The 11,320-nt window shown below is 38.2% G+C and overlaps 1 long non-coding RNA gene across 1 annotated transcript; it reads right to left on the reverse strand.

Moving 5' to 3' along the window:
• Positions 1–3,525: 3,525 nt before the first annotated feature.
• Positions 3,526–6,657, reverse strand: LOC148981744 (uncharacterized). The gene is made up of 5 exons (XR_016168366.1): positions 6,345–6,657; positions 6,037–6,096; positions 4,637–4,706; positions 4,359–4,525; positions 3,526–3,658 (listed from the first exon to the last, which is right to left on the reverse strand). It is a non-coding gene; the product is annotated as an uncharacterized LOC148981744 (long non-coding RNA).
• Positions 6,658–11,320: the final 4,663 nt, after the last annotated feature.

Below are 11,320 nucleotides of genomic sequence, written 5' to 3' on the forward strand. Positions count from 1 at the left end.
GTTACCCCTTACGTTTTTTTTGGGGGGCGAAAAATTAAGTTTCCCCAATCTTCTCAAAACTCTGGATTCTGATAGAGGGCCATGAGACTGAGACCTGAGTGCAACAATGGAGGCTCTAGACCCTTCCAGAGCTGAGATATCGAAAATCAAAATTTCGACCAGAAAAAAAACCCACAGTGTTACCCCTTACGTTTTTTTTGGGGGCCGAAAAATTAAGTTTCCCCAATCTTCTCAAAACTCTGGATTCTGATAGAGGGCCATAAGACTGAGACCTGAGTGCAACAATGGAGGCTCTAGACCCTTCCAGAGCTGAGATATCGAAAATCAAAATTTCGACCAGAAAAAAAAAACGACAGTGTTACCCCTTACGTTTTTTTTTTTTTTTTTTGGGCGAAAAATTAAGTTTCCCCAATCTTCTTTAAACTCTGGATTTTGATAGAGGGACATGAGACTTACACCTGAGTGCAAAAATGGAGGCTTTAGACCCTTTCAGAGCTGAGATATCGAAACTCAAAATGTCGACCAGAAAAAAAAAACGACAGTGTTACCCCTTACGTTTTTTTTTTTTTGGGCGAAAAATTAAGTTTCCCCAATCTTCTCAAAACTCTGGATTCTGATAGAGGGCCATGAGACTTAGACCTGAGGGCAACAATGGAGGCTCTAGACCCTTCCAGAGCTGAGATATCGAAAATCAAAATTTCGACCAGAAAAAAAAACGACAGTGTTACCCCTTACGGTTTTTTTTTTGGGCGAAAAATTAAGTTTCCCCAATCTTCTCAAAACTCTGGATTCTGATAGAGGGCCATGAGACTTAGACCTGAGTGCAAAAATGGAGGCTTTAGACCCTTCCAGAGCTGAGATATCAAAACTCAAAATTTCGACCCGAAAAAAAAACGACAGTGTTACCCCTTACGTTTTTTTTTGGGCGAAAAATTAAGTTTCCCCAATCTTCTCAAAACTCTGGATTCTGATAGAGGGCCATGAGACTTAGACCTGAGTGCAAAAATGGAGGCTTTAGACCCTTCCAGAGCTGAGATATCGAAACTCAAAATTTCGACCAGAAAAAAAAAACGACAGTGTTACCCCTTACGTTTTTTTTTTTTTTTTGGGCGAAAAATTAAGTTTCCCCAATCTTCTCAAAACTCTGGATTCTGATAGAGGGCCATGAGACTTAGACCTGAGGGCACACTGTAAAAAATTTCCTGTAGAATTTACAGGAATTTACTGGCAAAAAAGTTGCCAATAAAATCCTGTAAAAATGTTGGACATTGCTGTAAAATTGATTACAGTGTAATACTGTAAAGCAATTTACAGTTAATTGTTGTATATGAAATTTATAGGTATACAGTAATTTATAGGGTTTTTTACAGTAACATTGAATTAAACCTGTATTTTATTTTACAGCAATATTTTGTAATTTCACTAAAGTACAGTATTTACCTGGCAATAAAGTTGCCAATAAAATCCTGTAAATACCCCCAAAATTCAAGTAGATGCTGTAATAGTTTAACATTTAAAAAGCTGAAAAGAATCATTTTAACAGTAAACTGTACTCTATTATTTACCATTATATTGATGTAGATGCATTAAAATAAACATTTAAAAAAACAAACACAAAGTCAAAGCTGTTGTAGAAAAATATTTATTAAAATAATCAGCAAATTACTACAAGACTGGTAACAACAATTTTACTTTTTCAAGTACAGAAAATCTTTTCAAAATCAGTCACAAAATAACTACAAATAAGACTTAACACCAAGATACTGGGTTCAATAAAAGTTAAAGGGATAGTTCATCCAAAAATGAAAATTCTGTCATCATTTACTCACCCTCAAGTTGTTCCAAATCTGTATGAGTTTCTTTCTTTGTTGAACACAAAAGATGATATCTAGAATTTTGGTAACCAGACAATTGAAAGATATTTTGAAGAATGTTGGTAATCAAACAGTTGGTGGTAGCCATTTACTAAGTTCAGCAGAAGAACGAAACTCATACAGGTTTTTAACAACATGGGGGTGAGGAAATGGTGAATGATTTTCCATTTTTGGGTGATAGTTCACTTTGAAATTAATTTTTGATATGTTTTATCTTACCTCAAGGGGATCCAAGATGTAGGTGTCTTTGTTTCCACAGCATTTTCAATTTTGACATTTTTTGGTCAAACCGTTGTTGTCTGTCAGTCATACACTGGAGGCTAAGGGGGTCCACCAAAGAGCAGCACAGAAGTCCAAATTAAACATGATTTAATGACTCGTACATGCAAGTACACATTGATGGCCTAAGACACGAAACAAGCGGTTTGTGTGAGAAAACGAACAGGATTTATATAGTTTTAACCTCTTGTAATCATAGCCATGACAAAATGATCTGCCGGCACGGGTGCTTCGGTCTGCGCAAGCGCTGGAAGTGGAGCAGGAGACACTTTTGCTAGGTATTCTGATTAATTATTTTGTCTTTTTGCCTCCACGTTTCCCCGATTGGGCGCGAGCTTCTCCTCCTGTACATACGGTAATCTCTTTCCTGTGCGACAGAGAGTTGCGTGGGTATGACGCAATCGTTAGCCTACTTTCACTAAAACTGCATCTACGGGGCCATAACATAAGCTACAAGGTAATGGAGCTATTTATACATTGTCGTGTTTCTTTAGAAATAAATAAAGGACAAATGGGGTCTTCAAACGCCTCAGATGTAAAGTTATTCGCTGTCAAAGTGACGCCAACACGGATGGGAGTCAATGGGAATGCTAACGCAAGTGAAGTTCTGCTACAAGATGTCAGCTCCCGCGAGGCTTCAACTTCCGGTCGATGGATTACCCCCTTGGTTTATACAGAGATTTCGGAAGTTTTACCTTTCACTAAACATATTTAGATATACGGGAAACCGCAATGGAAGATGATTTCGGTATATCTAAATATGTTTAGTAAAAGGTAAAACTTCCGAAATCTCCGTGTAAATATTGAGTGACGTCAAACGCAAGCGATCACTTCCGACGTAACATTGAACTGATTCAGTTCGGTTCAGTTGGACATTGAACAACTGATTCAGGTCACTTGGACGTCACTGTGATTACACGAGGTAAAAACGATACAAATACTGTTGGTTTTCTCACACAAACCGCTCGTTTCGGGTCTTAGGCCATCAATGTTTACTTACATTTACGAGTCATTAAATCATGTTTAATTTTGACTTCTCTGTGCATGCTTTTTGGTGGACCCCCTTAGCCTCCAGTGTATGACTGATGGACAACAACGGTTTGACTGAAAAATGTCAAAATTGAAAATACTGTGGAAACAAAGACACCTACATCTTGGATGCCCTTGAGGTAAGATCAAACATATCAAAAATTAATTTCAAAGTAAACTATCCCTTTAAGCTCAAACAACAGAATGGCAAAATTGTTAACTCGCATCTCTTGTTAACTCAAATTTCTGCTTTTCTATTATTATTACTATTATTTTTGTTTCAAAGTACTTTTTTACATTTTGTGTAATTATAGACATCTCAGTTTTTTGTTTCATATATACATTTGACAACTCACATGCTTAACCACTCAAGGTCCACAGGGTAGCCTAATGAGAAGAGTAGACACATGAGGATTGACTGTGTTGTTCCTCTTCTCTGAGGTCTTTCCACTTTCATTGATGTTCTTGGTAAACATCTGCTCAAAAATCAGTCAGAAAAATACAAGCAGAAGCTTTAGGATCATGTGCAGACTTATGAAAATATACCACTTTACAATAAGCATTATTTGCACTACTAAAAAGGATTTGTTCACCACAAAATGACATTTCTGTAATTAATTACTCGTTAATCTGTCACTACTGACCTTCATTCATTTTCAGGAACACACATTAAGATGTGTTTGATGAAATCAGAGAGGTATCTGAACCACACATAGACCACAACGTCATTACAACCTCCGGGGCCCAGAAAGGTAGTGAAAACCTCATTAAAGTAGTCCATGTAACTTCAGTGGATCAACCTCAATGTTATAAAGTGATGAGAATACTTTTTCTTCTAACGTAGAACCTGGAAGTGATGCACTGTTTACTACAGCGTCAGAGATTGACACAGAAGAGAAGAGATTTTGTGGCTTCATAACATTAAGGTTGATCCAGTGTAGTCACATGGTATATTTTAACATTGTCTTAACTGCTTTTCTGGACCTTGGAAGTTGCAATGATTTTGTGACCTATGTGTGGTTCAGAAACCCTGTAAGATTTCATCAAAAATATCTTAATTTGTGTTCCGAAAATGAACGAAGGCCAGTAGTTAATTAATGACAGGTGAACTAACATTAATTTTTAGATGAACTAATCCTTTAACATATACAAATTTATATTTCAGTAATCTGTTACCTTTGAACAAATTCAAGTGTGCAGGATGCCTCGTGCTGGTACACCAGATTAAAGTTGTAGTAAGTTGAAAAACAAAGCAGCAAATTCAGCCATGAAATTGGGGTGTTGATTCAGAACCACTTGACCCTCAATACTCAGCATCCACTGGGTTGCAGTGAGAATTTCACCTAAAAATAAAACAAATGAAGAGAAAAAAGAAAACAGTTTATAAAAATGTATGCTTAAATACAACAGGCAAAATGTATTAAGTAATTTAAAGATTCTGGAACGTACATTACCTAAGACAATCAGTCTCAGAGAGTCTGGAAGTGTAGAACTTTTTTCCACTTCAGCTGCTGTTGCTGACATCTACAATAAAAAAAAATAATAAAAGGAAAAAAAATGTAATGTAATTAAGTGCAGTATATGCAGTAAATGCAGTACAGACAGATTTCCCAGCCCTCATCAATATGGCATTTTAAAATGCCTAATTAAGTAATTCAGAGTTGTACATGCATGTGAAATGATGGTATCCAATCTTGCAAATCAGTGTTGTGTCTGGTCAAATCTAGCACCTTTACAAGACTTCTGATAACCTGTATGGTCTCTATAAATGAAACTTAAAAGCTGCACATTTTTAAATGCACGTGAAAAGTCAGGTAACGTTACACCACAGGTAAAACAGCAGTTTAGAACATTAATGTGACCTACAATGATATTGCTATCATATTGACAATTTACAGTGATACATTTCTCATTTAGATTTAGGTTCAAGTTATATTAAGAAAACGATAAATATGGGAACTTTGAACAGAAAATAAAATTAACTTTCAAATCTTTTGCCAGTCATTTTGAATTTAGTTATGACGCAGGGATTTGTTAAACACTGTTTACTTGCTCTCAATAATAAATCCAAACTAGTGAAATAAATGATAAAATAGCAGCATCATGCAACGATGTTAAAATCATATTCTAATGTTTTCATCAGCAAAGCTAACTGCACGTGCGTATTTACGTTCTGTCTCAACAGCACTTCAGAATGCCTTGTTTTCCAAACTGCAAATGCTCGAAAAAATACTCTCTGGAGAGCATGACGAACAGGCATAGGCCTGTTACTATCATTAGGTGCGTTCCATTCGACAGGGTCCCTACGCAGTGTTCACTGCTCCCTACTCCCTGAACACGGTATATCAGTTGAAGTGGACTTCACTGACTTCCTGTGAAGTGATGTACCAATGTTCCCTTATTCCCTATGCCGTTTGCAGTGCCCTTCGAACTGAAAATGTTCGTTCCCTTTCAAATGGAATCTCACCTAAGATGGCTAAATACCCTGTGAAGTCCACTTCGCAGTCCACTTACGGTCGAATGGAACGCACCTATTGTGCGCTGCAAATTGATTTGCGTTAAATAGTTATGATGCAGGCCTTTATTAAACACTGGTTTTACATGCTCTCATACGAAAATCGAAATCAAACGAAATCAAAACTGGTAAAATAAATGAGAAAATAGCAGCATCCAACGATGTTAATATAGCCTATTCCAATGTTTTCGTCAAGAAAGCTAACTCTCACCAAGACTTAAGTGGATCCGATCTGTCGTCTTGCAAACTCCAATGCTCTAAAATACTCTCTTGAGAGCAAATTCAAATAAAACTGTAACAAACGGCAGCATTCGTCCATAACATGTAAGATAGTTTTACCTTGTGCTTGTAAGTTCAGATCGCCTCACCACTGAGCGCGCGCCGTCGCGATTGCCTCGCCTGAAACAAGAAATTTAAAATTAAAGACACATTGCTTTACTAAATAAATCCGTTTCGATGGAAAATATAGGAATCAAACACTTTTACATCACACTAAATGTCCTGATAACACGCAGTTGTTAACAAGTCGATCAATAATTGCATGATATGACATGCCGATGTTATGAATTCTGTTCAAAATATGAATCGCTCATTAAGTAATACATTAGATTGTAAATATTTATGGACGTAAATTTAAGTTAACTTACCAAAAATTGAGTAAATAGTGCCTTTTATCTTCAACTCGATCCTGCCCTGCTCCAGTCCACCAGATTTCAAATGTATTCAGCCCGCGCAATCCCATAATGCCACGTCACAGTAAATTGTTGTAAAACGTATGAACTACAGTGAAAACACCTCTTACCTGTAAATCAATTTACAGTTGACAGGGAAATATACAGTAAACAACTGTAATACTCATTTTGACCCATAATGCATTGCGAATTACAGTAATAACTTGTAAAATGATAAAACAATAAATTTCTGTAGAATTTTGCTGTAGAATCTACAGCAATTTTTTACAGTGCAACAATGGAGGCTCTAGACCCTTCCAGAGCTGAGATATCGAAAATCAAAATTTCGACCAGAAAAAAAAACGACAGTGTTACCCCTTACGGTTTTTTTTTTGGGCGAAAAATTAAGTTTCCCCAATCTTCTCAAAACTCTGGATTCTGATAGAGGGCCATGAGACTTAGACCTGAGTGCAAAAATGGAGGCTTTAGACCCTTCCAGAGCTGAGATATCAAAACTCAAAATTTCGACCCGAAAAAAAAACGACAGTGTTACCCCTTACGTTTTTTTTTGGGCGAAAAATTAAGTTTCCCCAATCTTCTCAAAACTCTGGATTCTGATAGAGGGCCATGAGACTTAGACCTGAGTGCAAAAATGGAGGCTTTAGACCCTTCCAGAGCTGAGATATCGAAACTCAAAATTTCGACCAGAAAAAAAAAAACGACAGTGTTACCCCTTACGTTTTTTTTTTTTTTGGGCGAAAAATTAAGTTTCCCCAATCTTCTCAAAACTCTGGATTCTGATAGAGGGACATGAGACTTACACCTGAGTGCAACAATGGAGGCTCTAGACCCCTCCAGAGCTGAGATATCGAAACTCAAAATTTCGACCAGAAAAAAACGACAGTGTTACCCCTTACGTTTTTTTTTTTTTTGGGCGAAAAATTAAGTTTCCCCAATCTTCTTTAAACTCTGGATTTTGATAGAGGGACATGAGACTTACACCTGAGTGCAAAAATGGAGGCTTTAGACCCTTTCAGAGCTGAGATATCGAAACTCAAAATTTCGACCTGAAAAAAAACGACAGTGTTACCCCTTACGTTTTTTGAGGGGGGGTGAAAAATTAAGTTTTCCATATCTTCTCAAAACTCTGGATTCTGATAGAGGGCCATGAGACTTAGACCTGAGGGCAACAATGGAGGCTCTAGACCCTTCCAGAGCTGAGATATCGAAAATCAAAATTTCGACCAGAAAAAAAAACGACAGTGTTACCCCTTACGTTTTTTTTTTTTGGACGAAAAATTAAGTTTCCCCAATCTTCTCAAAACTCTGGATTCTGATAGAGGGCCATGAGACTTAGACCTGAGTGCAAAAATGGAGGCTTTAGACCCTTCCAGAGCTGAGATATCGAAACTCAAAATTTCGACCAGAAAAAAAAACGACAGTGTTACCCCTTACGTTTTTTTTTTTTTTTGGGGCGAAAAATTAAGTTTCCCCAATCTTGTCAAAACTCTGGATTCTGATAGAGGGACATGAGACTTACACCTGAGTGCAACAATGGAGGCTCTAGACCCTTCCAGAGCTGAGATATCGAAACTCAAAATTTCGACCAGAAAAAAAAACGACAGTGTTACCCCTTACGTTTTTTTTGGGGGGCGAAAAATTAAGTTTCCCCAATCTTCTCAAAACTCTGGATTCTGATAGAGGGCCATGAGACTGAGACCTGAGTGCAACAATGGAGGCTCTAGACCCTTCCAGAGCTGAGATATCGAAAATCAAAATTTCGACCAGAAAAAAAAACGACAGTGTTACCCCTTACGTTTTTTGGGGGGGCCGAAAAATTAAGTTTCCCCAATCTTCTCAAATCTCTGGATTCTGATAGAGGGCCATGAGACTTACACCTGAGTGCAAAAATGGAAGCTTTAGACCCTTCCAGAGCTGAGATATCGAAACTCAAAATTTCGACCAGAAAAAAAAACGACAGTGTTACCCCTTACGTTTTTTTTTTTTTTTTGGGCGAAAAATTAAGTTTCCCCAATCTTCTCAAAACTCTGGATTCTGATAGAGGGACATGAGACTTACACCTGAGTGCAACAATGGAGGCTCTAGACCCTTCCAGAGCTGAGATATCGAAACTCAAAATTTCGACTCAGAAAAAAAAACGACAGTGTTACCCCTTACGTTTTTTTTGGGGGGCGAAAAATTAAGTTTCCCCAATCTTCTCAAAACTCTGGATTCTGATAGAGGGCCATGAGACTTACACCTGAGTGCAACAATGGAGGCTCTAGACCCTTCCAGAGCTGAGATATCGAAACTCAAAATTTCGACCAGAAAAAAAAACGACAGTGTTACCCCTTACGTTTTTTTGGGGGGCCGAAAAATTAAGTTTCCCCAATCTTCTCAAATCTCTGGATTCTGATAGAGGGCCATGAGACTTACACCTGAGTGCAAAAATGGAGGCTTTAGACCCTTCCAGAGCTGAGACATCGAAACTCAAAATTTCGACCAGAAAAAAAACGACAGTGTTACCCTTACGTTTTTTTTTTTGGGCGAAAAATTAAGTTTCCCCAATCTTCTTAAAACTCTGGATTCTGATAGAGGGACATGAGACTTACACCTGAGTGCAAAAATGGAGGCTTTAAACCCTTCCAGAGCTGAGATATCGAAACTTAAAATTTCGACCAGAAAAAAAATGACAGTGTTACCCCTTACGTTTTTTTTTTTTTTGGCGAAAAATTAAGTTTCCCCAATCTTCTCAAAACTGTGGATTCCGATAGAGGGACATGAGACTTACACCTGAGTGCAACAATGGAGGCTCTAGACCCTTCCAGAGCTGAGATATCGAAAATCAAAATTTCGACCAGAAAAGAAACCGACAGTGTTACCCCTTACGTTTTTTTTGGGGGGGCGAAAAATTAAGTTTCCCCAATCATCTCAAAACTCTGGATTCTGATAGAGGGCCATGAGACTGAGACCTGAGTGCAACAGTGGATGCTCTAGACCCTTCCAGAGCTGAGATATCGAAAATCAAAATTTCGACCAGAAAAAAAAACGACAGTGTTACCCCTTACGTTTTTTTGGGGGGCCGAAAAATTAAGTTTCCCCAATCTTCTCAAATCTCTGGATTCTGATAGAGGGCCATGAGACTTAGACCTGAGTGCAAAAATGGAGGCTTTAGACCCTTCCAGAGCTGAGATATCGAAACTCAAAATTTCGACCAGAAAAAAAACGACAGTGTTACCCCTTACGTTTTTTTTTGGGGGGCGAAAAATTAAGTTTCCCCAATCATCTCAAAACTCTGGATTCTGATAGAGGGCCATGAGACTGAGACCTGAGTGCAACAGTGGATGCTCTAGACCCTTCCAGAGCTGAGATATCGAAAATCAAAATTTCGACCAGAAAAAAAAACGACAGTGTTACCCCTTACGTTTTTTTGGGGGGCCGAAAAATTAAGTTTCCCCAATCTTCTCAAATCTCTGGATTCTGATAGAGGGCCATGAGACTTAGACCTGAGTGCAAAAATGGAGGCTTTAGACCCTTCCAGAGCTGAGATATCGAAACTCAAAATTTCGACCAGAAAAAAAACGACAGTGTTACCCCTTACGTTTTTTTTTTTTGGGGGCGAAAAATTAAGTTTCCACAATCTTCTTTAAACTCTGGATTTTGATAGAGGGACATGAGACTTACACCTGAGTGCAAAAATGGAGGCTTTAGACCCTTTCAGAGCTGAGATATCGAAACTCAAAATTTCGACCAGAAAAAAAAAACGACAGTGTTACCCCTTACGTTTTTTTTTTTTGGGCGAAAAATTAAGTTTCCCCAATCTTCTCAAAACTCTTGATTCTGATAGAGGGCCATGAGACTTACACCTGAGTGCAACAATGGAGGCTCTAGACCCTTCCAGAGCTGAGATATCGAAACTCAAAATTTCGACCAGAAAAAAAACCGACAGTGTTACCCCTTACGTTTTTTTTGGGGGGCGAAAAATTAAGTTTCCCCAATCTTCTCAAAACTCTGGATTCTGATAGAGGGCCATGAGACTGAGACCTGAGTGCAACAATGGAGGCTCTAGACCCTTCCAGAGCTGAGATATCGAAAATCAAAATTTCGACCAGAAAAAAAACCCACAGTGTTACCCCTTACGTTTTTTTTGGGGGCCGAAAAATTAAGTTTCCCCAATCTTCTCAAAACTCTGGATTCTGATAGAGGGCCATAAGACTGAGACCTGAGTGCAACAATGGAGGCTCTAGACCCTTCCAGAGCTGAGATATCGAAAATCAAAATTTCGACCAGAAAAAAAAAACGACAGTGTTACCCCTTACGTTTTTTTTTTTTGGGCGAAAAATTAAGTTTCCCCAATCTTCTTTAAACTCTGGATTTTGATAGAGGGACATGAGACTTACACCTGAGTGCAAAAATGGAGGCTTTAGACCCTTTCAGAGCTGATATATCGAAACTCAAAATGTCGACCAGAAAAAAAAAACGACAGTGTTACCCCTTACGTTTTTTTTTTTTTGGGCGAAAAATTAAGTTTCCCCAATCTTCTTTAAACTCTGGATTTTGATAGAGGGACATGAGACTTACACTTGAGTGCAAAAATGGAGGCTTTAGACCCTTTCAGAGCTGAGATATCGAAACTCAAAATTTCGACCTGAAAAAAAACGACAGTGTTACCCCTTACGTTTTTTGAGGGGGGGTGAAAAATTAAGTTTTCCCAATCTTCTCAAAACTCTGGATTCTGATAGAGGGCCATGAGACTTAGACCTGAGGGCAACAATGGAGGCTCTAGACCCTTCCAGAGCTGAGATATCGAAAATCAAAATTTCGACCAGAAAAAAAAAACGACAGTGTTACCCCTTACGTTTTTTTTTTTTGGGCGAAAAATTAAGTTTCCCCAATCTTCTCAAAACTCTGGATTCTGATAGAGGGCCATGAGACTTAGACCTGAGTGCAAA

The sequence above is a fragment of the Pimephales promelas genome, chromosome 4, assembly GCF_988280905.1.
Source record: "Pimephales promelas chromosome 4, fPimPro1.hap1.1, whole genome shotgun sequence".
In the NCBI taxonomy this organism is placed as follows: Eukaryota; Metazoa; Chordata; class Actinopteri; order Cypriniformes; family Leuciscidae; genus Pimephales; species Pimephales promelas.